The sequence below is a fragment of the Scylla paramamosain genome, chromosome 35 (assembly GCF_035594125.1).
Source record: "Scylla paramamosain isolate STU-SP2022 chromosome 35, ASM3559412v1, whole genome shotgun sequence".
NCBI classification, from domain to species: Eukaryota; Metazoa; Arthropoda; class Malacostraca; order Decapoda; family Portunidae; genus Scylla; species Scylla paramamosain.
The window spans coordinates 17,079,309-17,104,797 of record NC_087185.1 but is presented as its reverse complement, the minus strand read 5'-3'; the positions used below and the strand labels follow the sequence as shown (position 1 = coordinate 17,104,797).

The window sequence follows — 25,489 nt, the reverse complement described above, 5'->3', positions numbered from 1 at the left end:
TGAATTTGTTGCTTTTTAAAGCGGCAGTCAGTCTGTACATGTGTGAGGTGGCGAGGGGTGTCGCCAGGGGGCGGCTAAGTAGCGTCTGCCACCAGGGAAATATGTAAAAACATAAAAAAGACGCTTCTCAAGAAAGGTAAGACTCGGTTGCAGCTTTTATTTTTCTTTATTTCTTTCCGTCAAGTTAGGTTTATATTAATTCAGTTAGTTAGGATTTATACAGTCTCTCTCTCTCTCTCTCTCTCTCTCTCTCTCTCTCTCTCTCTCTCTCTCTCTCTCTCTCTCTCTCTCTCTCTCTCTCTCTCTCTCTCTCTCTCTCTCTCTCTCTCTCTCTCTGTGGTGCTAATGGTGCAGGAAGGCCATCTACCTGCACCATAAGCCATCCTACCATATACGTCACTGTACATTTAAACTGTACCCCAAAAACTTAACCTAACTGGCCCTCACTTAAAAAAAAATATATCGTTAAAAAACACGTGTTCTTAATATTTCAGTGCTGCAATACCACATCACTGTACCCTATGATGCTAATGGTGCAGGAAGGCCTTGTACCTTACCTTCACCATAACTGACTATTTTCATGCGTCACTGTACCTTAAAACTGTACCACAAAAACAACCTAACTGGCCCTCACCTGAAAAAAAATATCTTTTTTTTTTTTGTGTTTGCTTAATATTTCAGTGCTACAGTACCACAGCACTGTACTCTATGGTGCTAATGGTGCAGGAAGGCCTTGTCCTCACCTTCACCATAAGCCACTGTATTATATATCATCACTGTACCTTAAATCTATTTTACAAAAACAACCTAACTGGCCCTCACCTGCAAAAAAATCTCTTTTTTTTTTAACCCTGCCTAACCTAACCTGGCAACCCACCTAACCTAACCTAACCTAACCCTAATCCTGACCCTGACCTAACCTAACCCTAACCTAACCTAACCTAACCTAACTGACCTAACCTAACCTAACCTAATCCCAATTCCTAATTCCTGACCTGACCTAACCTAATCCTAATCCCTAACTCTTAATTTGCATCTCAAAGTCCTAACCTAACTCTAACCTATCCTAACCTAACCGAGACATTAAAAATTAGTCACAAGGCAAAAAGACGATTCAAAGTGACTGACATACCAAGCAATTAATTAGTAGAAATCAGTCTTTGTTGACTACTCCAAAGCCTTTCAGTTTGTCGACCTCAGTATACTGTTAGGAAAAAGTGCATTATTAAGACATTATTAGTGGTTGTATCACGGTATTTTATGCATAGACTTATAACTAGTTTCCCCTGAAAAATCTTTCTTTGTTTTCTATCATTCTTTCATTCTACACGCCTGAGCCCTGACAGAGACCCAGAGAAATGTAAACAGGCACGAGTCCAGACTTGATATAGGGCTGAATTTGTTGCTTTTTCAGAGAGGGGCAGTTTGTCTGTACATGCGTGAGGTGGCAGAGAGGCGTGTCCGGGGGGGGGCGGCTAGTAGCGTGTGCCATTACGTGGAATGGATATGTACTTAGACATAAAAGAAGACGTGCCCTCAAGAAAGGTAAGGCCGGTTCCAGCTTTTTATTTTTTATTTATTTATTTCCCATCCCGGCCTGTGGACCGCCCCTTTCCCGAGTCCTGAGGGTGTTGGGGGACGGCCCAGGGGTGCTGTGTGCCCGTGAGTGTACCAGGTGCTCAAGCATGTATACAAAACAAAGAAGGGGAAAGTTTGAAGCATTTACTTAGAGGGGCAGTCGGTCTGTACTCGTACATGCGTGTACATTAATTTTGAGGGTGTTCTTTGTCATCCCCTGTCACTCCTGCCTGCCTCCTGTCACCTCTACTAATCCCTGTCAAGCTCTGCCAAGTCCCTTTGTCACCTCTCAAGTAATGAGGTGGCTTGAGATGAGATTTTAAACAGAAGCCTTTGCTGTCATCACCCCTGCCAAGCTCCCTACCAAACCCTGTCAGCCCCCACTCTCAAGGCTCCCTCTTCTCAAGCCAATTGCCACTCAACCCCCTACCGAGACCGCAGTATCAGCTCTATAATCTGAAAAAAGTGCAGTGTCTTAGGAGGGATTGCTGATTAAGTTAAACAGTGACTTATGGCCAAAATGGAACCATATATGGAGATTAAGCTAGAGATTAGAATAGAAGCTGAAATTGAGCAGGATAGTTACAATCACAGACTTCCAACTTGCTACTCCTTGGTGTGAAAGAATCTGCAGGAAATTAAGTAAGAAGTGGCAATCTCCTGTTAGTCTCTCATGTGTTTCTTGAAAGCAGACTGACAGATTCAGTGTGTGACATGCTGACGTGGGGAAGGCTGTCTGGTGGCTGCTCTATGCTGTAGCTAACAAAATGGTTGTGTTTCAAAGTGTTGTCATGCCTGGAAAGTCTACGGAGTCATCATTACTAGTATAAATGTGTACTACAATGGTGAAATTTAGTGAAAAAATGTGTGCTGTTTATGTATTGGCAGGGAAAGATTTGTGCTCATCAAGACAATGATAAAAAAAATTTTTATATTATTATTATTATTACTATTTTTTTTCTTTTACTTGTTTTGCTGTAAGATGAGACTACAATAACTGCCCCTTGATGCTCCTATAAGGTACCGCCAAGCACCAAGGGGCGGCCACCCACAGGTGCACAGTGAAGCACGTCCTAGCATCCCTGTCACCATCTTTTCCCTGCACCAATAATTATGCATTACATTTCCCAACTAATTTCATTCTAGTGCAACATTTCTACTACTAATGGTGACCTGTACACTTCCTGCTATGACCAGTACAGCACTTCAAACAAACACAGCCTTTTCTTAGCCACAGCAAGGTACAGCCACGACAGACAGCCTTCCCTAAGTCAGCATGTCACACTGCATCCATAACACTGAGCTTCCAGGAACACATCTGGGGGACTGATACAAGTTGCTGTGTAATGGTCATTTGTCCCAGCAGACTCTTTCACACCAAGCAGGCATGAGGTGGTAAGTCTGGTGCAGTGCGTCAGTGCTTGGAATTTTGAACCGGTCTTGCTGCATCTATGGCCTCAGAGACCAAACACAGACCAAACAGAGGGCTAGCTGAACCTAACACAAACCAAACAGACGCCCACCAGAACCATACACAGGCCCACAGAACTAACTGACCTCTGGCTGGCCGGCTGACTCGCTGGCTGAGTGACTGACTGACTGACTGACTGACTGGCTGGCTGGCTGGCTTGTGGCTGGCTGGCATTTTTAACTGACTGACTGACTGACTGGCTGGCTGAGTGACTGATTGACTGGCTGGTTAGCTAGTTGGGTGGCTAGCTGGTTGGTTGAATGGCTGTACTGACTGACTGACTGACTGACTGACTGACTGGACTAGCTGAGTGACTGATTGATTGGCTGGTTGGTTGAATGCCTAGCTGGCTGGTTGAATGGCTGACTGACTGACCTCATTGACCTGACTGGACTGACTGACTGACCGACTGACTGACTGACTGACTAATCAATTTATTGACTGACCAGGCTGAGTGACTGATTGATTGGCTGGTTTGTCGAATGGCTAGCTGGCTGGTTGAATGGCTAACTGACCGACTGACTGACTGACTGACTGACCGACTGACTGATCAACTGAGTGACTGATTGATTGGCTGGTTGGTTGAATGGCCAGCTGGCTGGTTGAAAATGGCTGACTGACTGACTGACTGACCGACTTACTGACCGATCTGACTGACCAACTGACTAGCGTGAGGTGATTGCCGATTGATTGGCTGGTTGCTGGTTGAATGGCTGACCGACCGACTGACCTGACTGACTGACTGACTGACTGACTGAACTGACCGACTGACTGATCGACTAGCTGAGGTGACTGATTGATTGGCTGGATTGGTTGAATGGCTACGCTGGCTGGTTGAATGGCTGACCTGACTGGCTGACTGACTGACCAACTGGACGGTGACCGACTCGACTGACCTGACTGACCGGATCGAAGCCAGCTGAGTGACCGATTGATTGGCTGGTTGGTTGAATGCCCAGCTGGCTGGTTGAATGGCTGACGGCTGACTGACCGACTGACTGACTGACTGACTGACTGACTGACTGACTGACTGACTGACTAGCTGAGTGACTGATTGATTGGCTGGTTGGCTGAATGGCTAGCCGGCTGGTTGAATGGCTAACTGACTGACTGACTGACTGACTTGACTGACTGACTGACTGACTGACTGACTAACTGAGTGACTGATTGATTGGCTGGTTGGTTGAATGGCTAGCTGGCTGGCTTGAATGGCTGACCTGACTGACTGACTGACTGACTGACCGACTGACTGACTGACTGACTGACTGAAGCTGACTGACTGACTAACTGACTAGCTGGAGTGACTGATTGATTGGCTGGTTGGTTATGAATGAGCTAGCTGGCTGGTTGAATGGCTGACTGACTGACTGACTGACTGACTGACTGACTGACTGACTGACTGACTGACTGACTGAGTGACTGATTGATTGGCTAGTTGGTTGAATGGCTAGCTGGCTGGTTGAATGGCTGACTGACTGGCTGACCGACTGACTGACTGACTGACTGACTGACTGACTGACTGACTGACTGACCCATCTAGCTGAGTGACTGATTGATTGGCTGGTTGGTTGAATGCCTAGCTGGCTGGTTGAATGGCTGACTGACTGACTGACTGACTGACTTAGACTGACTGACTGACTGACTGACCCCTGACTAGCTGAGTGACTGATTTATTGGCTGGTTGGTTGAATGGCTAGCTGGCTGGTTGAATGGCTAACTGACTGACTGACTGACTGAACCTGACTGACTGACTGACCTGACTGACTGACCTGACTGACTGACTAACTGAGTGACTGATTGATTGGCTGGTTGGTTGAATGGCTAGCTGGCTGGTTGAATGGCTGACTGACTGACTGACTGACTGACTGACTGACTGACTGACTGACTGACTGACTGACTGACTAACTGGGACTAGCTGAGTGACTGATTGATTGGCTGGTTGGTTGAATGGCTAGCTGGCTGGTTGAATGGCTGACTGACTGACTGACTGACTGACTGACTGACTGACTGACTGACTGACTGACTGACTAGCTGAGTGACTGATTGATTGGCTAGTTGGTTGAATGGCTAGCTGGCTGGTTGAATGGCTGACTGACTGGCTGACTGACTGACTGACCTGACTGACTGACTGACTGACTGACTGACTGACTGACTAGCTGAGTGACTGATTGATTGGCTGGTTGGTTGAATGGCTAGCTGGCTGGTTGAATGGCTGACTGACTGACTGACTGACTGACTGACTGACTGACTGAGGCAGAGAGACAGGTAGGTGTTGGCAGGGTTGGTTTGGTTTGGAGTGTTGAGGTTCTTTTTATGATATTGTAGAGACAGAGAGGTTCAAAGCTTAATTAGACTTGTATCTTTGAGCCATGAGTCAGTAGAGAGGGAGAAAGAGGCAGACAGGCAGAGAGACAGGAAAAAACAGGGAGGAAGAAAAGCTATTTGCACTGTACCTATAGGTCAGTATGGTGTAGAGTTGTATACTTGAATCAAGAGTAAATATAGACGCAGATACGAAGGCGGGCAAGCTGAGAGAGAGGGAAAGAAAGGGTCTGAATGAAAGGGGCAGGAGTCAGGCCTGCAGAAGGGGGAGCTTTCTTTGGTATTGTTTACTGATTAGTGTGATAAAGTGTTGTGTTGTGTTGTGAGGTGCAGAGAAAGAGAGAGAGGCTTGTGTGGTGATATTTCAATGTTGATGTACAGCAATATAGAAATAGTTCTCAGGAAGAGAGAGAAAGAGATAGAAATTAGTGACACACACACACACACACACACACACACACACACACACACACACACACAGTAATACTTTCTATAGAAACCTATTTCTTTCCTTAATTTGTCTATCTCCATCTTGTTTTTCATTGTAAGTCATTAATGTTTATCTTGTATTGTCTTGGCATTATTAAAACATGAGGTATATTATTATTAGTGGTTGTAGTTTTGTATCACAACATTAACTTATATTAGTTTTGCCTTTCCGAAAATCTCTCTCGTTTTCTAACATTCTCCCATCCTGCAGGCCTGAGTCCAGACCGAGACCCAGAGAAATGTAAACAAACGCACCAGTCAGACTTGATATAGGAGTGAATTTGTTGCTTTTTAAAGCGGCAGTCGGTCTGTACATTGTGTGAGGTGGCGAGGGGTGTCGCCAGGGGGCGGCTAGTAGCGGTCTGCCACCAGGGAAATATGTAAAACATAAAAAAGACGATTACTTCTCCAAGAAAGGTAAGGCCGGTTGCAGCTTTTATTTTTTCTTTATTTCTTTCCATCAGGTTAGGTTTATATTAATTCAGTTAGTTAGGTTTGCTTAAGTCTCTCTCTCTCTCTCTCTCTCTCTCTCTCTCTCTCTCTCTCTCTCTCTCTCTCTCTCTCTCTCTCTCTGTGGTGCTAATGGCAGTGCAGGAAGGCCTTGTCTACACCCCTGCACCATAAGCCACTAACCTACCATGCGTCACTGTACATTTAAACTGTACCCCAAAAACTTAACCTAACTGGCCCTCACTTTAAAAAAAAATATATCAAGTTTTTTTTTCGTGTTCTTAATATTTCAGTGCTACAATACCACATCACTGTACCCTATGATGCTAATGGTGCAGGAAGGCCTTGTCTACCTTCACCATAAGCAGACTGTACCATGCGTCACTGTACCTTAAAACTGTACCACAAAAACAAACCTAACTGGCCCTCACCCTGAAAAAAAATATCTTTTTTTTTTTTGTGTTTGCTTAATATTTTCAGTGCTACAGTACCACAGCACTGTACTCTATGTGGTGCTAATGGTGCAGGAAGGCCTTGTCTACCTTCTCACCTATAAGCCACTGTACCATGTGTCACTGTACCTTAAATCATGTACCACAAAAACAACCTAACTGGCCCTCACTCTGAAAAAAAAAATCTCTTTTTTTTTTAACCTAACCTAACCTAACCTAACCTTATTTCACCCTAACCTAACCTAACCTAACCCTAACCTGACCTGACCTGACCTAACCTAACCTTAACCTAACCTAACCTGACCTAACTTGTCCTAATCCTAACCTAACCTAACCTGACCTGACCTAACTACCTAACCTAACCTAACGCATCCTAACCTAACCTAACCTATCCTAACCTAACCGAGACATTAAAAATTAGTCACAAGGCAAAAAGACGATTCAAAAGTGACTGACATACCAAGCAATTAACATTAGTGAAATCAGTCTTTGTTGACTACTCCAAAGCCTTTCAGTTTGTCGACCTCAGTATACTGTTAGGAAAAAGTGCATTATTAAGACATTATTAGTGGTTGTATCACGGTATTTTATAATAGACTTATAACTAGTTTCCCCTGAAAATCTTTCGTTTTCTATCATTCTTTCATTCTACACGCCTGAGCCCTGACAGAGACCCAGAGAAATGTAAAACAGGCACGAGTCAGACTTGATATAGGGCTGAATTTGTTGCTTTTCAGAGAGGGGCAGTCGGTCTGTACACATGCGTGAGGTGGCGAGAGAGGCGTGTCCAGGGGGCGGCTAGTAGCGTGTGCCACCGTGGAAATATGTACAGACATAAAGAAGACGCTCCCTCAAGGAAAGGTAAGGCCGGTTCCAGCTTTTATTTTTATTTATTTATTTCCATCCCGGCCTGGGGACCGCCCCTTTCCCGAGTCCTGAGGTGTTGGGGGACCGGCCCGGGGGTGCTGTGTGCCCGTGAGTGTACCTTACAGGTGCTCAAGCATATACAAAACAAAGGAAAGTTTGAAGCATTTTTAGAGGGGCAGTCGGTCTGTACTCGTACATGCGTGTACATTAATTTTGAGGTGTTCCTTGGTCATCCCCTGTCACTCCTGCCTGCCTCTGTCACCTCTATGATACCAATCCCTGTCAAGCTCTGGCCAAGCCCTTTTCGTCACCTCTCAAGCTAAATGTGAGGTGGCCTTGAGATGTGAGATTTTAAACAGAAGCCTTTGCTGTCACCCCCTGCCAAGCCCTACCCAAAACCCTGGTCAGCCCCCACCAAGGCCCTCTCAAGCCACCACTCAACCCCCTACCGAGACCTATCAGCCTCTATAATCTGAAAAAAGTGCAGTGTCTTAGGAGGGATTGATTAAGTAAAACAGTGACTTATGGCCAAAATGGAACTATATGGAGATTACAGTAGAGATTAGAATAGAAGCTGAGAATTGAGCAGGATAGTTACAATCACAGACTTCCAACTTGCTACTCCTTGGTGTGAAAGAATTCTGCAGGAAATTAAGTACATGGCAACTCACTGTTAGTCCCCTCATGTGTTCTTGAAAGCAGACTGACAGATTCAGTGTGTGACATGCTGACGTGAGGGGAAGGCTGGGTTCTGGTGGCTGCTCTGAAATGCTGTAGCTTCAACAAAATGGTTGTGTTTTCAAGTGTTGTCATGCCTGGAAAGTCTACAGAGTCATCATTACTAGTATAAATATGTGTACTACAATGGTGAAATTTAGTGAAAAAAATGTGCTGTTTATGTATTGGCAGGGAAAGATTTGTGCTCATCAAGACAATGATAAAAAAAAATTTTATATTATTATTATTATTACTATTTTTTTTCTTTTACTTGTTTTGCTGTAAGATGAGACTACAATAACTGCCCCTTGATGCCCTATAAGGTACCGCCAAGCACCAAGGGGCGGCCACCACGGTGCACAGTGAAGCACGTCCCAGCATCCCTGTCACCATCTTTTTCCCTGCCAATAATTATGCATTACATTTCCCAACTAATTTCATTCTAGTGCAACATTTCTACTACTAATGGTGACCTGTACACTTCCCAGCATGACCAGTACAGCACTTCAAACAAACACAGCCTTTTCTTAGCCACAGCAAGGTGCAGCCACGACAGACAGCCTTCCCTAAGTCAGCATGTCACACTGCATCCATAACACTGAGCTTCCAGGAACACATCTGGGGGACTGATACAAGTTGCTGTGTAGGTCATTTGTCCCAGCAGACTCTTTCACACCAAGCAGGCATGAGGTGGTAGTCTGTGCAGTGCGTCAGTGCTTGGAATTTTGAACCGGTCTTGCTGCATCTATGGCCCAGAGACCAAACACAGACCAAACAGAGGGCTAGCTGAACCTAACACAAACCAAACAGACGCCCACCAGAACCATACACAGGCCCACAGAACTAACTGACTGGCTGGCCGGCTGACTCGCTGGCTGAGTGACTGACTGACTGACTGACTGACTGGCTGGCTGGCTGGCTTGCTGGCTGGCTTACTAACTGACTGACTGACTGACTGGCTGGCTGAGTGACTGATTGACTGGCTGGTTAGCTAGTTGGGTGGCTAGCTGGTTGGTTGAATGGCTGACTGACTGACTGACTGACTGACTGACTGACTGACTAGCTGAGTGACTGATTGATTGGCTGGTTGGTTGAATGCCTAGCTGGCTGGTTGAATGGCTGACTGACTGACTGACTGACTGACTGACTGACTGACTGACTGACTGACTAACTGACTGACTGACTAGCTGAGTGACTGATTGATTGGCTGGTTTGTCGAATGGCTAGCTGGCTGGTTGAATGGCTAACTGACTGACTGACTGACTGACTGACTGACTGACTGACTGACTGACTAACTGAGTGACTGATTGATTGGCTGGTTGGTTGAATGGCTAGCTGGCTGGTTGAATGGCTGACTGACTGACTGACTGACTGACTTACTGACTGACTGACTGACTAACTGACTAGCTGAGTGACTGATTGATTGGCTGGTTGGTTGAATGGCTGACTGACTGACTGACTGACTGACTGACTGACTGACTGACTAACTGACTGACTGACTGACTAGCTGAGTGACTGATTGATTGGCTAGTTGGTTGAATGGCTAGCTGGCTGGTTGAATGGCTGACTGACTGGCTGACTGACTGACTAACTGACTGACTGACTGACTGACTGACTGACTGACTGACTAGCTGAGTGACTGATTGATTGGCTGGTTGGTTGAATGCCTAGCTGGCTGGTTGAATGGCTGACTGACTGACTGACTGACTGACTGACTGACTGACTGACTGACTGACTGACTGACTGACTGACTAGCTGAGTGACTGATTGATTGGCTGGTTGGTTGAATGGCTAGCTGGCTGGTTGAATGGCTAACTGACTGACTGACTGACTGACTGACTGACTGACTGACTGACTGACTGACTAACTGAGTGACTGATTGATTGGCTGGTTGGTTGAATGGCTAGCTGGCTGGTTGAATGGCTGACTGACTGACTGACTGACTGACTGACTGACTGACTGACTGACTGACTGACTGACTGACTGACTGACTGACTAACTGACTAGCTGAGTGACTGATTGATTGGCTGGTTGGTTGAATGGCTAGCTGGCTGGTTGAATGGCTGACTGACTGACTGACTGACTGACTGACTGACTGACTGACTGACTGACTGACTGACTGACTGACTGAGTGACTGATTGATTGGCTAGTTGGTTGAATGGCTAGCTGGCTGGTTGAATGGCTGACTGACTGGCTGACTGACTGACTGACTGACTGACTGACTGACTGACTGACTGACTGACTAGCTGAGTGACTGATTGATTGGCTGGTTGGTTGAATGCCTAGCTGGCTGGTTGAATGGCTGACTGACTGACTGACTGACTGACTGACTGACTGACTGACTGACTGACTGACTAGCTGAGTGACTGATTTATTGGCTGGTTGGTTGAATGGCTAGCTGGCTGGTTGAATGGCTAACTGACTGACTGACTGACTGACTGACTGACTGACTGACTGACTGACTGACTGACTGACTGACTAACTGAGTGACTGATTGATTGGCTGGTTGGTTGAATGGCTAGCTGGCTGGTTGAATGGCTGACTGACTGACTGACTGACTGACTGACTGACTGACTGACTGACTGACTGACTGACTGACTAACTGACTAGCTGAGTGACTGATTGATTGGCTGGTTGGTTGAATGGCTAGCTGGCTGGTTGAATGGCTGACTGACTGACTGACTGACTGACTGACTGACTGACTGACTGACTGACTGACTGACTAGCTGAGTGACTGATTGATTGGCTAGTTGGTTGAATGGCTAGCTGGCTGGTTGAATGGCTGACTGACTGGCTGACTGACTGACTGACTGACTGACTGACTGACTGACTGACTGACTGACTGACTAGCTGAGTGACTGATTGATTGGCTGGTTGGTTGAATGGCTAGCTGGCTGGTTGAATGGCTGACTGACTGACTGACTGACTGACTGACTGACTGACTGAGGCAGAGAGACAGGTAGGTGTTGGCAGGGTTGGTTTGGTTTGGAGTGTTGAGGTTTTATGATATTGTAGAGACAGAGAGGTTCAAAGCTTAATTAGACTTGTATCTTTGAGCCATGAGTCAGTAGAGAGGGAGAAAGAGGCAGACAGGCAGAGAGACAGGAAAAACAGGGAGGAAGAAAAGCTATTTGCACTGTACCTATAGGTCAGTATGGTGTAGAGTTGTATACTTGAATCAAGAGTAAATATAGACGCAGATACGAAGGCGGGCAAGCTGAGAGAGAGGGAAAGAAAGGGTCTGAATGAAAGGGAGGAGTCAGGCCTGCAGAAGGGGAGCTTTTGGTATTGTTTACTGATTAGTGTGATAAAGTGTTGTGTTGTGTTGTGAGGTGCAGAGAAAGAGAGAGAGGCTTGTGTGGTGATATTTCATGTTGATGTACAGCAATATGAAATAGTTCTCAGGAGAGAGAGAAAGAGATAGAAATTAGTGACACACACACACACACACACACACACACACACACACACACACACACAGTAATACTCTATAGAAACCTATTTCTTTCCTAATTTGTCTATCTCCATCTTGTTTTTCATTGTAAGTCATTAATGTTTATCTTGTATTGTCTTGGCATTATTAAAACATGAGGTATATTATTATTAGTGGTTGTAGTTTTGTATCACAACATTAACTTATATTAGTTTTGCCTGAAAATCTCTCGTTTTCTAACATTCTCCCATCCTGCAGGCCTGAGTCCAGACCGAGACCCAGAGAAATGTAAACAAACGCACCAGTCAGACTTGATATAGGAGTGAATTTGTTGCTTTTTAAAGCGGCAGTCGGTCTGTACATGTGTGAGGTGGCGAGGGGTGTCGCCAGGGGGCGGCTAGTAGCGTCTGCCACCAGGGAAATATGTAAAAACATAAAAAAGACGCTTCTCAAGAAAGGTAAGGCCGGTTGCAGCTTTTATTTTTTCTTTATTTCTTTCCATCAGGTTAGGTTTATATTAATTCAGTTAGTTAGGTTTGCTTAAGTCTCTCTCTCTCTCTCTCTCTCTCTCTCTCTCTCTCTCTCTCTCTCTCTCTCTCTCTCTCTCTCTCTCTCTCTCTCTCTCTCTCTCTCCTCTCTCTCTCTCTCTCTCTCTCTCTCTCTGTGGTGCTAATGGTGCAGGAAGGCCTTGTCTACCTGCACCATAAGCCACTATACCATGCGTCACTGTACATTTAAACTGTACCCCAAAAACTTAACCTAACTGGCCCTCACTTAAAAAAAAATATATCGTTTTTTTTTCGTGTTCTTAATATTTCAGTGCTACAATACCACATCACTGTACCCTATGATGCTAATGGTGCAGGAAGGCCTTGTCTACCTTCACCATAAGCGACTGTACCATGCGTCACTGTACCTTAAAACTGTACCACAAAAACAACCTAACTGGCCCTCACCTGAAAAAAAATATCTTTTTTTTTTTGTGTTTGCTTAATATTTCAGTGCTACAGTACCACAGCACTGTACTCTATGGTGCTAATGGTGCAGGAAGGCCTTGTCTACCTTCACCATAAGCCACTGTACCATGTGTCACTGTACCTTAAATCTGTACCACAAAAACAACCTAACTGGCCCTCACCTGAAAAAAAATCTCTTTTTTTTTTAACCTAACCTAACCTAACCTAACCTTACCTAACCTAACCTAACCTAACCTAACCTGACCTGACCTGACCTAACCTAACCTAACCTAACCTAACCTGACCTAACCTAACCTAACCTAACCTAACCTGACCTGACCTAACCTAACCTAACCTAACCTAACCTAACCTAACCTAACCTATCCTAACCTAACCGAGACATTAAAAATTAGTCACAAGGCAAAAAGACGATTCAAAGTGACTGACATACCAAGCAATTAATTAGTGAAATCAGTCTTTGTTGACTACTCCAAAGCCTTTCAGTTTGTCGACCTCAGTATACTGTTAGGAAAAAGTGCATTATTAAGACATTATTAGTGGTTGTATCACGGTATTTTATAATAGACTTATAACTAGTTTCCCCTGAAAATCTTTCGTTTTCTATCATTCTTTCATTCTACACGCCTGAGCCCTGACAGAGACCCAGAGAAATGTAAACAGGCACGAGTCAGACTTGATATAGGGCTGAATTTGTTGCTTTTCAGAGAGGGGCAGTCGGTCTGTACATGCGTGAGGTGGCGAGAGGCGTGTCCAGGGGGCGGCTAGTAGCGTGTGCCACCGTGGAAATATGTACAGACATAAAGAAGACGCCCTCAAGAAAGGTAAGGCCGGTTCCAGCTTTTATTTTTATTTATTTATTTCCATCCCGGCCTGGGACCGCCCCTTTCCCGAGTCCTGAGGTGTTGGGGGACGGCCCGGGGGTGCTGTGTGCCCGTGAGTGTACCAGGTGCTCAAGCATATACAAAACAAGGAAAGTTTGAAGCATTTTTAGAGGGGCAGTCGGTCTGTACTCGTACATGCGTGTACATTAATTTTGAGGTGTTCCTTGTCATCCCCTGTCACTCCTGCCTGCCTCTGTCACCTCTACCAATCCCTGTCAAGCTCTGCCAAGCCCTTTGTCACCTCTCAAGTAATGAGGTGGCTTGAGATGTGAGATTTTAAACAGAAGCCTTTGCTGTCACCCCTGCCAAGCCCTACCAAACCCTGTCAGCCCCCACCAAGGCCCTCTCAAGCCACCACTCAACCCCCTACCGAGACCTATCAGCTCTATAATCTGAAAAAAGTGCAGTGTCTTAGGAGGGATTGATTAAGTAAACAGTGACTTATGGCCAAAATGGAACTATATGGAGATTAAGTAGAGATTAGAATAGAAGCTGAAATTGAGCAGGATAGTTACAATCACAGACTTCCAACTTGCTACTCCTTGGTGTGAAAGAATCTGCAGGAAATTAAGTACATGGCAACTCCTGTTAGTCCCTCATGTGTTCTTGAAAGCAGACTGACAGATTCAGTGTGTGACATGCTGACGTGGGGGAAGGCTGTCTGGTGGCTGCTCTATGCTGTAGCTAACAAAATGGTTGTGTTTCAAGTGTTGTCATGCCTGGAAAGTCTACAGGTCATCATTACTAGTATAAATGTGTACTACAATGGTGAAATTTAGTGAAAAAATGTGCTGTTTATGTATTGGCAGGGAAAGATTTGTGCTCATCAAGACAATGATAAAAAAAAATTTTATATTATTATTATTATTACTATTTTTTTTCTTTTACTTGTTTTGCTGTAAGATGAGACTACAATAACTGCCCCTTGATGCCCTATAAGGTACCGCCAAGCACCAAGGGGCGGCCACCACGGTGCACAGTGAAGCACGTCCCAGCATCCCTGTCACCATCTTTTCCCTGCCAATAATTATGCATTACATTTCCCAACTAATTTCATTCTAGTGCAACATTTCTACTACTAATGGTGACCTGTACACTTCCCAGCATGACCAGTACAGCACTTCAAACAAACACAGCCTTTTCTTAGCCACAGCAAGGTGCAGCCACGACAGACAGCCTTCCCTAAGTCAGCATGTCACACTGCATCCATAACACTGAGCTTCCAGGAACACATCTGGGGGACTGATACAAGTTGCTGTGTAGGTCATTTGTCCCAGCAGACTCTTTCACACCAAGCAGGCATGAGGTGGTAGTCTGTGCAGTGCGTCAGTGCTTGGAATTTTGAACCGGTCTTGCTGCATCTATGGCCCAGAGACCAAACACAGACCAAACAGAGGGCTAGCTGAACCTAACACAAACCAAACAGACGCCCACCAGAACCATACACAGGCCCACAGAACTAACTGACTGGCTGGCCGGCTGACTCGCTGGCTGAGTGACTGACTGACTGACTGACTGACTGGCTGGCTGGCTGGCTTGCTGGCTGGCTTACTAACTGACTGACTGACTGACTGGCTGGCTGAGTGACTGATTGACTGGCTGGTTAGCTAGTTGGGTGGCTAGCTGGTTGGTTGAATGGCTGACTGACTGACTGACTGACTGACTGACTGACTGACTAGCTGAGTGACTGATTGATTGGCTGGTTGGTTGAATGCCTAGCTGGCTGGTTGAATGGCTGACTGACTGACTGACTGACTGACTGACTGACTGACTGACTGACTGACTAACTGACTGACTGACTAGCTGAGTGACTGATTGATTGGCTGGTTTGTCGAATGGCTAGCTGGCTGGTTGAATGGCTAACTGACTGACTGACTGACTGACTGACTGACTGACTGACTGACTGACTAACTGAGTGACTGATTGATTGGCTGGTTGGTTGAATGGCTAGCTGGCTGGTTGAATGGCTGACTGACTGACTGACTGACTGACTTACTGACTGACTGACTGACTAACTGACTAGCTGAGTGACTGATTGATTGGCTGGTTGGTTGAATGGCTGACTGACTGACTGACTGACTGACTGACTGACTGACTGACTAACTGACTGACTGACTGACTAGCTGAGTGACTGATTGATTGGCTAGTTGGTTGAATGGCTAGCTGGCTGGTTGAATGGCTGACTGACTGGCTGACTGACTGACTAACTGACTGACTGACTGACTGACTGACTGACTGACTGACTAGCTGAGTGACTGATTGATTGGCTGGTTGGTTGAATGCCTAGCTGGCTGGTTGAATGGCTGACTGACTGACTGACTGACTGACTGACTGACTGACTGACTGACTGACTGACTGACTGACTGACTAGCTGAGTGACTGATTGATTGGCTGGTTGGTTGAATGGCTAGCTGGCTGGTTGAATGGCTAACTGACTGACTGACTGACTGACTGACTGACTGACTGACTGACTGACTGACTAACTGAGTGACTGATTGATTGGCTGGTTGGTTGAATGGCTAGCTGGCTGGTTGAATGGCTGACTGACTGACTGACTGACTGACTGACTGACTGACTGACTGACTGACTGACTGACTGACTGACTGACTGACTAACTGACTAGCTGAGTGACTGATTGATTGGCTGGTTGGTTGAATGGCTAGCTGGCTGGTTGAATGGCTGACTGACTGACTGACTGACTGACTGACTGACTGACTGACTGACTGACTGACTGACTGACTGACTGAGTGACTGATTGATTGGCTAGTTGGTTGAATGGCTAGCTGGCTGGTTGAATGGCTGACTGACTGGCTGACTGACTGACTGACTGACTGACTGACTGACTGACTGACTGACTGACTAGCTGAGTGACTGATTGATTGGCTGGTTGGTTGAATGCCTAGCTGGCTGGTTGAATGGCTGACTGACTGACTGACTGACTGACTGACTGACTGACTGACTGACTGACTGACTAGCTGAGTGACTGATTTATTGGCTGGTTGGTTGAATGGCTAGCTGGCTGGTTGAATGGCTAACTGACTGACTGACTGACTGACTGACTGACTGACTGACTGACTGACTGACTGACTGACTGACTAACTGAGTGACTGATTGATTGGCTGGTTGGTTGAATGGCTAGCTGGCTGGTTGAATGGCTGACTGACTGACTGACTGACTGACTGACTGACTGACTGACTGACTGACTGACTGACTGACTAACTGACTAGCTGAGTGACTGATTGATTGGCTGGTTGGTTGAATGGCTAGCTGGCTGGTTGAATGGCTGACTGACTGACTGACTGACTGACTGACTGACTGACTGACTGACTGACTGACTGACTAGCTGAGTGACTGATTGATTGGCTAGTTGGTTGAATGGCTAGCTGGCTGGTTGAATGGCTGACTGACTGGCTGACTGACTGACTGACTGACTGACTGACTGACTGACTGACTGACTGACTGACTAGCTGAGTGACTGATTGATTGGCTGGTTGGTTGAATGGCTAGCTGGCTGGTTGAATGGCTGACTGACTGACTGACTGACTGACTGACTGACTGACTGAGGCAGAGAGACAGGTAGGTGTTGGCAGGGTTGGTTTGGTTTGGAGTGTTGAGGTTTTATGATATTGTAGAGACAGAGAGGTTCAAAGCTTAATTAGACTTGTATCTTTGAGCCATGAGTCAGTAGAGAGGGAGAAAGAGGCAGACAGGCAGAGAGACAGGAAAAACAGGGAGGAAGAAAAGCTATTTGCACTGTACCTATAGGTCAGTATGGTGTAGAGTTGTATACTTGAATCAAGAGTAAATATAGACGCAGATACGAAGGCGGGCAAGCTGAGAGAGAGGGAAAGAAAGGGTCTGAATGAAAGGGAGGAGTCAGGCCTGCAGAAGGGGAGCTTTTGGTATTGTTTACTGATTAGTGTGATAAAGTGTTGTGTTGTGTTGTGAGGTGCAGAGAAAGAGAGAGAGGCTTGTGTGGTGATATTTCATGTTGATGTACAGCAATATGAAATAGTTCTCAGGAGAGAGAGAAAGAGATAGAAATTAGTGACACACACACACACACACACACACACACACACACACACACACACACACAGTAATACTCTATAGAAACCTATTTCTTTCCTAATTTGTCTATCTCCATCTTGTTTTTCATTGTAAGTCATTAATGTTTATCTTGTATTGTCTTGGCATTATTAAAACATGAGGTATATTATTATTAGTGGTTGTAGTTTTGTATCACAACATTAACTTATATTAGTTTTGCCTGAAAATCTCTCGTTTTCTAACATTCTCCCATCCTGCAGGCCTGAGTCCAGACCGAGACCCAGAGAAATGTAAACAAACGCACCAGTCAGACTTGATATAGGAGTGAATTTGTTGCTTTTTAAAGCGGCAGTCGGTCTGTACATGTGTGAGGTGGCGAGGGGTGTCGCCAGGGGGCGGCTAGTAGCGTCTGCCACCAGGGAAATATGTAAAAACATAAAAAAGACGCTTCTCAAGAAAGGTAAGGCCGGTTGCAGCTTTTATTTTTTCTTTATTTCTTTCCATCAGGTTAGGTTTATATTAATTCAGTTAGTTAGGTTTGCTTAAGTCTCTCTCTCTCTCTCTCTCTCTCTCTCTCTCTCTCTCTCTCTCTCTCTCTCTCTCTCTCTCTCTCTCTCTCTCTCTCTCTCTCTCTCTCTCTCTCTCTCTCTCTCTCTCTCTCTCTCTCTCTCTCTCTCTCTGTGGTGCTAATGGTGCAGGAAGGCCTTGTCTACCTGCACCATAAGCCACTATACCATGCGTCACTGTACATTTAAACTGTACCCCAAAAACTTAACCTAACTGGCCCTCACTTAAAAAAAAATATATCGTTTTTTTTTCGTGTTCTTAATATTTCAGTGCTACAATACCACATCACTGTACCCTATGATGCTAATGGTGCAGGAAGGCCTTGTCTACCTTCACCATAAGCGACTGTACCATGCGTCACTGTACCTTAAAACTGTACCACAAAAACAACCTAACTGGCCCTCACCTGAAAAAAAATATCTTTTTTTTTTTGTGTTTGCTTAATATTTCAGTGCTACAGTACCACAGCACTGTACTCTATGGTGCTAATGGTGCAGGAAGGCCTTGTCTACCTTCACCATAAGCCACTGTACCATGTGTCACTGTACCTTAAATCTGTACCACAAAAACAACCTAACTGGCCCTCACCTGAAAAAAAATCTCTTTTTTTTTTAACCTAACCTAACCTAACCTAACCTTACCTAACCTAACCTAACCTAACCTAACCTGACCTGACCTGACCTAACCTAACCTAACCTAACCTAACCTGACCTAACCTAACCTAACCTAACCTAACCTGACCTGACCTAACCTAACCTAACCTAACCTAACCTAACCTAACCTAACCTATCCTAACCTAACCGAGACATTAAAAATTAGTCACAAGGCAAAAAGACGATTCAAAGTGACTGACATACCAAGCAATTAATTAGTGAAATCAGTCTTTGTTGACTACTCCAAAGCCTTTCAGTTTGTCGACCTCAGTATACTGTTAGGAAAAAGTGCATTATTAAGACATTATTAGTGGTTGTATCACGGTATTTTATAATAGACTTATAACTAGTTTCCCCTGAAAATCTTTCGTTTTCTATCATTCTTTCATTCTACACGCCTGAGCCCTGACAGAGACCCAGAGAAATGTAAACAGGCACGAGTCAGACTTGATATAGGGCTGAATTTGTTGCTTTTCAGAGAGGGGCAGTCGGTCTGTACATGCGTGAGGTGGCGAGAGGCGTGTCCAGGGGGCGGCTAGTAGCGTGTGCCACCGTGGAAATATGTACAGACATAAAGAAGACGCCCTCAAGAAAGGTAAGGCCGGTTCCAGCTTTTATTTTTATTTATTTATTTCCATCCCGGCCTGGGACCGCCCCTTTCCCGAGTCCTGAGGTGTTGGGGGACGGCCCGGGGGTGCTGTGTGCCCGTGAGTGTACCAGGTGCTCAAGCATATACAAAACAAGGAAAGTTTGAAGCATTTTTAGAGGGGCAGTCGGTCTGTACTCGTACATGCGTGTACATTAATTTTGAGGTGTTCCTTGTCATCCCCTGTCACTCCTGCCTGCCTCTGTCACCTCTACCAATCCCTGTCAAGCTCTGCCAAGCCCTTTGTCACCTCTCAAGTAATGAGGTGGCTTGAGATGTGAGATTTTAAACAGAAGCCTTTGCTGTCACCCCTGCCAAGCCCTACCAAACCCTGTCAGCTCCCACCAAGGCCCTCTCAAGCCACCACTCAACCCCCTACCGAGACCTATCAGCTCTATAATCTGAAAAAAGTGCAGTGTCTTAAGGCCCGTACACATTATGTATCATGATGCGCATCGTGTTGAATGGATGTGTTGAAAAAGTCATTTTTCAACACGAAAGCGCATCACCAACGTGTTGCTGGGTCGGCTCGATTTTCAAATAGCAGCTCAGTGATGCATGACCAGTCAGAGCGACAGGACGTCCGGTCACGCTCCGCTCCAGCGCCGATGGCTCTCGAATCTCCACCACCCGCCATACCCTTTGAGTGGACAAGGGCCAACACCCAACATTTCATTGAATTGCTCAAGGAACATCCATCTGTTTGGAACATCAAGTCCAAGTAGTATAAAATGAGAAACGTCAGAAGTGCAAGCTTGGAAACAATAAAAGAAAGCGTAGTGTAGCCTCCAGACGAGCTCCTGGTGATATGCTGTCCCGAAAGCTGGTGTCCTGCTTACAAATGTAGGGTTCAATTTTTGTCAGCAATTTATAGAATGCAGGGATTGGCATTCTTGTGTAATTTTCGAAGTCTGTTGGATTTTCGACCGGTAGCTCCATAAATATTTGATTGAAGCTTCCCTTCAGATGTCGCCGAGAAAGCCATTGCTTACACCACAAGGCTCTACGTTTCTTCCTCCTCAAAAGTTTCTTTTTTGCTGCACACAGCAACTACACTCCATAGTAGAGTCTCCTGGCAGATTCCATCATCGGCGCACATCCTCCCCGCATGAAAGTTGAACTCTCACTGAGCAGCTGGCGCGCGAGAAGTTGCCGAGAACAATGTGAGCAGTGATGCAGTACAATTTGGCCGCTAGTAATTTTTTTCAACACCACTACTGCATCACGTGGCTGATACATGATGCATAATGTGTACCAGGCTTTAGGAGGGATTGATTAAGTAAACAGTGACTTATGGCCAAAATGGAACTATATGGAGATTAAGTAGAGATTAGAATAGAAGCTGAAATTGAGCAGGATAGTTACAATCACAGACTTCCAACTTGCTACTCCTTGGTGTGAAAGAATCTGCAGGAAATTAAGTACATGGCAACTCCTGTTAGTCCCTCATGTGTTCTTGAAAGCAGACTGACAGATTCAGTGTGTGACATGCTGACGTGGGGGAAGGCTGTCTGGTGGCTGCTCTATGCTGTAGCTAACAAAATGGTTGTGTTTCAAGTGTTGTCATGCCTGGAAAGTCTACAGGTCATCATTACTAGTATAAATGTGTACTACAATGGTGAAATTTAGTGAAAAAATGTGCTGTTTATGTATTGGCAGGGAAAGATTTGTGCTCATCAAGACAATGATAAAAAAAAATTTTATATTATTATTATTATTACTATTTTTTTTCTTTTACTTGTTTTGCTGTAAGATGAGACTACAATAACTGCCCCTTGATGCCCTATAAGGTACCGCCAAGCACCAAGGGGCGGCCACCACGGTGCACAGTGAAGCACGTCCCAGCATCCCTGTCACCATCTTTTCCCTGCCAATAATTATGCATTACATTTCCCAACTAATTTCATTCTAGTGCAACATTTCTACTACTAATGGTGACCTGTACACTTCCCAGCATGACCAGTACAGCACTTCAAACAAACACAGCCTTTTCTTAGCCACAGCAAGGTGCAGCCACGACAGACAGCCTTCCCTAAGTCAGCATGTCACACTGCATCCATAACACTGAGCTTCCAGGAACACATCTGGGGGACTGATACAAGTTGCTGTGTAGGTCATTTGTCCCAGCAGACTCTTTCACACCAAGCAGGCATGAGGTGGTAGTCTGTGCAGTGCGTCAGTGCTTGGAATTTTGAACCGGTCTTGCTGCATCTATGGCCCAGAGACCAAACAGAGGGCTAGCTGAACCTAACACAAACCAAACAGACGCCCACCAGAACCATACACAGGCCCACAGAACTAACTGACTGGCTGGCCGGCTGACTCGCTGGCTGAGTGACTGACTGACTGACTGACTAACTGGCTGGCTGGCTGGCTTGCTGGCTGGCTTACTAACTGACTGACTGACTGACTGGCTGGCTGAGTGACTGATTGACAGGCTGGTTAGCTAGTTGGGTGGCTAGCTGGTTGGTTGAATGGCTGACTGACTGACTGACTGACTGACTGACTGACTGACTAGCTGAGTGACTGATTGATTGGCTGGTTGGTTGAATGCCTAGCTGGCTGGTTGAATGGCTGACTGACTGACTGACTGACTGACTGACTGACTGACTGACTGACTGACTGACTGACTGACTAACTGACTGACTGACTAGCTGAGTGACTGATTGATTGGCAGGTTTGTCGAATGGCTAGCTGGCTGGTTGAATGGCTAACTTACTGACTGACTGACTGACTGACTGACTGACTGACTGACTGACTAACTGAGTGACTGATTGATTGGCTGGTTGGTTGAATGGCTAGCTGGCTGGTTGAATGGCTGACTGACTGACTGACTGACTGACTTACTGACTGACTGACTGACTAACTGACTAGCTGAGTGACTGATTGATTGGCTGGTTGGTTGAATGGCTGACTGACTGACTGACTGACTGACTGACTGACTGACTGACTGACTGACTGACTGACTGACTGACTAGCTGAGTGACTGATTGATTGGCTAGTTGGTTGAATGGCTAGCTGGCTGGTTGAATGGCTGACTGACTGGCTGACTGACTGACTAACTGACTGACTGACTGACTGACTGACTGACTGACTGACTAGCTGAGTGACTGATTGATTGGCTGGTTGGTTGCATGCCTAGCTGGCTGGTTGAATGGCTGACTGACTGACTGACTGACTGACTGACTGACTGACTGACTGACTGACTGACTGACTGACTGACTAGCTGAGTGACTGATTGATTGGCTGGTTGGTTGAATGGCTAGCTGGCTGGTTGAATGGCTAACTGACTGACTGACTGACTGACTGACTGACTGACTGACTGACTGACTAACTTAGTGACTGATTGATTGGCTGGTTGGTTGAATGGCTAGCTGGCTGGTTGAATGGCTGACTGACTGACTGACTGACTGACTGACTGACTGACTGACTGACTGACTAACTGACTAGCTGAGTGACTGATTGATTGGCTGGTTGGTTGAATGGCTAGCTGGCTGGTTGAATGGCTGACTGACTGACTGACTGACTGACTGACTGACTGACTGACTGACTGAGTGACTGATTGATTGGCTAGTTGGTTGAATGGCTAGCTGGCTGGTTGAATGGCTGACTGACTGGCTGACTGACTGACTGACTGACTGACTGACTGACTGACTGACTGACTGACTAGCTGAGTGACTGATTGATTGGCTGGTTGGTTGAATGCCTAGCTGGCTGGTTGAATGGCTGACTGACTGACTGACTGACTGACTGACTGACTGACTGACTGACTGACTGACTAGCTGAGTGACTGATTTATTGGCTGGTTGGTTGAATGGCTAGCTGGCTGGTTGAATGGCTAACTGACTGACTGACTGACTGACTGACTGACTGACTGACTGACTGACTGACTGACTGACTGACTAACTGAGTGACTGATTGATTGGCTGGTTGGTTGAATGGCTAGCTGGCTGGTTGAATGGCTGACTGACTGACTGACTGACTGACTGACTGACTGACTGACTGACTGACTAACTGACTAGCTGAGTGACTGATTGATTGGCTGGTTGGTTGAATGGCTAGCTGGCTGGTTGAATGGCTGACTGACTGACTGACTGACTGACTGACTGACTGACTGACTGACTGACTGACTAGCTGAGTGACTGATTGATTGGCTAGTTGGTTGAATGGCTAGCTGGCTGGTTGAATGGCTGACTGACTGGCTGACTGACTGACTGACTGACTGACTGACTGACTGACTGACTGACTGACTGACTAGCTGAGTGACTGATTGATTGGCTGGTTGGTTGAATGGCTAGCTGGCTGGTTGAATGGCTGACTGACTGACTGACTGACTGACTGACTGACTGACTGACTGACTGAGGCAGAGAGACAGGTAGGTGTTGGCAGGGTTGGTTTGGTTTGGAGTGTTGAGGTTTTATGATATTGTAGAGACAGAGAGGTTCAAAGCTTAATTAGACTTGTATCTTTGAGCCATGAGTCAGTAGAGAGGGAGAAAGAGGCAGACAGGCAGAGAGACAGGAAAAACAGGGAGGAAGAAAAGCTATTTGCACTGTACCTATAGGTCAGTATGGTGTAGAGTTGTATACTTGAATCAAGAGTAAATATAGACGCAGATACGAAGGCGGGCAAGCTGAGAGAGAGGGAAAGAAAGGGTCTGAATGAAAGGGAGGAGTCAGGCCTGCAGAAGGGGAGCTTTTGGTATTGTTTACTGATTAGTGTGATAAAGTGTTGTGTTGTGTTGTGAGGTGCAGAGAAAGAGAGAGGCTTGTGTGGTGATATTTCATGTTGATGTACAGCAATATGAAATAGTTCTCAGGAGAGAGAGAAAGAGATAGAAATTAGTGACACACACACACACACACACACACACACACACACACACACACACACACAGTAATACTCTATAGAAACCTATTTCTTTCCTAATTTGTCTATCTCCATCTTGTTTTTCATTGTAAGTCATTAATGTTTATCTTGTATTGTCTTGGCATTATTAAAACATGAGGTATATTATTATTAGTGGTTGTAGTTTTGTATCACAACAATAACTTATATTAGTTTTGCCTGAAAATCTCTCGTTTTCTAACATTCTCCCATCCTGCAGGCCTGAGTCCAGACCGAGACCCAGAGAAATGTAAACAAACGCACCAGTCAGACTTGATATAGGAGTGAATTTGTTGCTTTTTAAAGCGGCAGTCGGTCTGTACATGTGTGAGGTGGCGAGGGGTGTCGCCAGGGGGCGGCTAGTAGCGTCTGCCACCAGGGAAATATGTAAAAACATAAAAAAAGACGCTTCTCAAGAAAGGTAAGGCCGGTTGCAGCTTTTATTTTTTCTTTATTTCTTTCCATCAGGTTAGGTTTATATTAATTCAGTTAGTTAGGTTTGGTTAAGTCTCTCTCTCTCTCTCTCTCTCTCTCTCTCTCTCTCTCTCTCTCTCTCTCTCTCTCTCTCTCTCTCTGTGGTGCTAATGGTGCAGGAAGGCCTTGTCTACCTGCACCATAAGCCACTATACCATGCGTCACTGTACATTTAAACTGTACCCCAAAAACTTAACCTAACTGGCCCTCACTTAAAAAAAAATATATCGTTTTTTTTTCGTGTTCTTAATATTTCAGTGCTACAATACCACATCACTGTACCCTATGATGCTAATGGTGCAGGAAGGCCTTGTCTACCTTCACCATAAGCGACTGTACCATGCGTCACTGTACCTTAAAACTGTACCACAAAAACAACCTAACTGGCCCTCACCTGAAAAAAAATATCTTTTTTTTTTTGTGTTTGCTTAATATTTCAGTGCTACAGTACCACAGCACTGTACTCTATGGTGCTAATGGTGCAGGAAGGCCTTGTCTACCTTCACCATAAGCCACTGTACCATGTGTCACTGTACCTTAAATCTGTACCACAAAAACAACCTAACTGGCCCTC

General features: G+C 45.5%; 1 protein-coding gene across 2 annotated transcripts in view; it reads left to right on the top strand.

Annotated features, from left to right (window-relative positions):
• Positions 1 to 12,088: 12,088 nt before the first annotated feature.
• Positions 12,089 to 25,489, top strand: part of LOC135090731 (glutamic acid-rich protein-like) — a 31,509-nt gene continuing 18,108 nt past the window's right edge. The window contains exons 1-5 of one of the 2 annotated variants that reach the window (XM_063987758.1): positions 12,089 to 12,238; positions 13,462 to 13,578; positions 17,949 to 18,148; positions 19,387 to 19,503; positions 24,662 to 24,862. The gene's annotated coding sequence lies outside the window, so the exon portion shown is untranslated. The remainder of the gene's footprint in view (positions 12,239 to 13,461; positions 13,579 to 17,948; positions 18,149 to 19,386; positions 19,504 to 24,661; positions 24,863 to 25,489) is intronic. The other variant, XM_063987759.1, reaches the window with a different exon arrangement.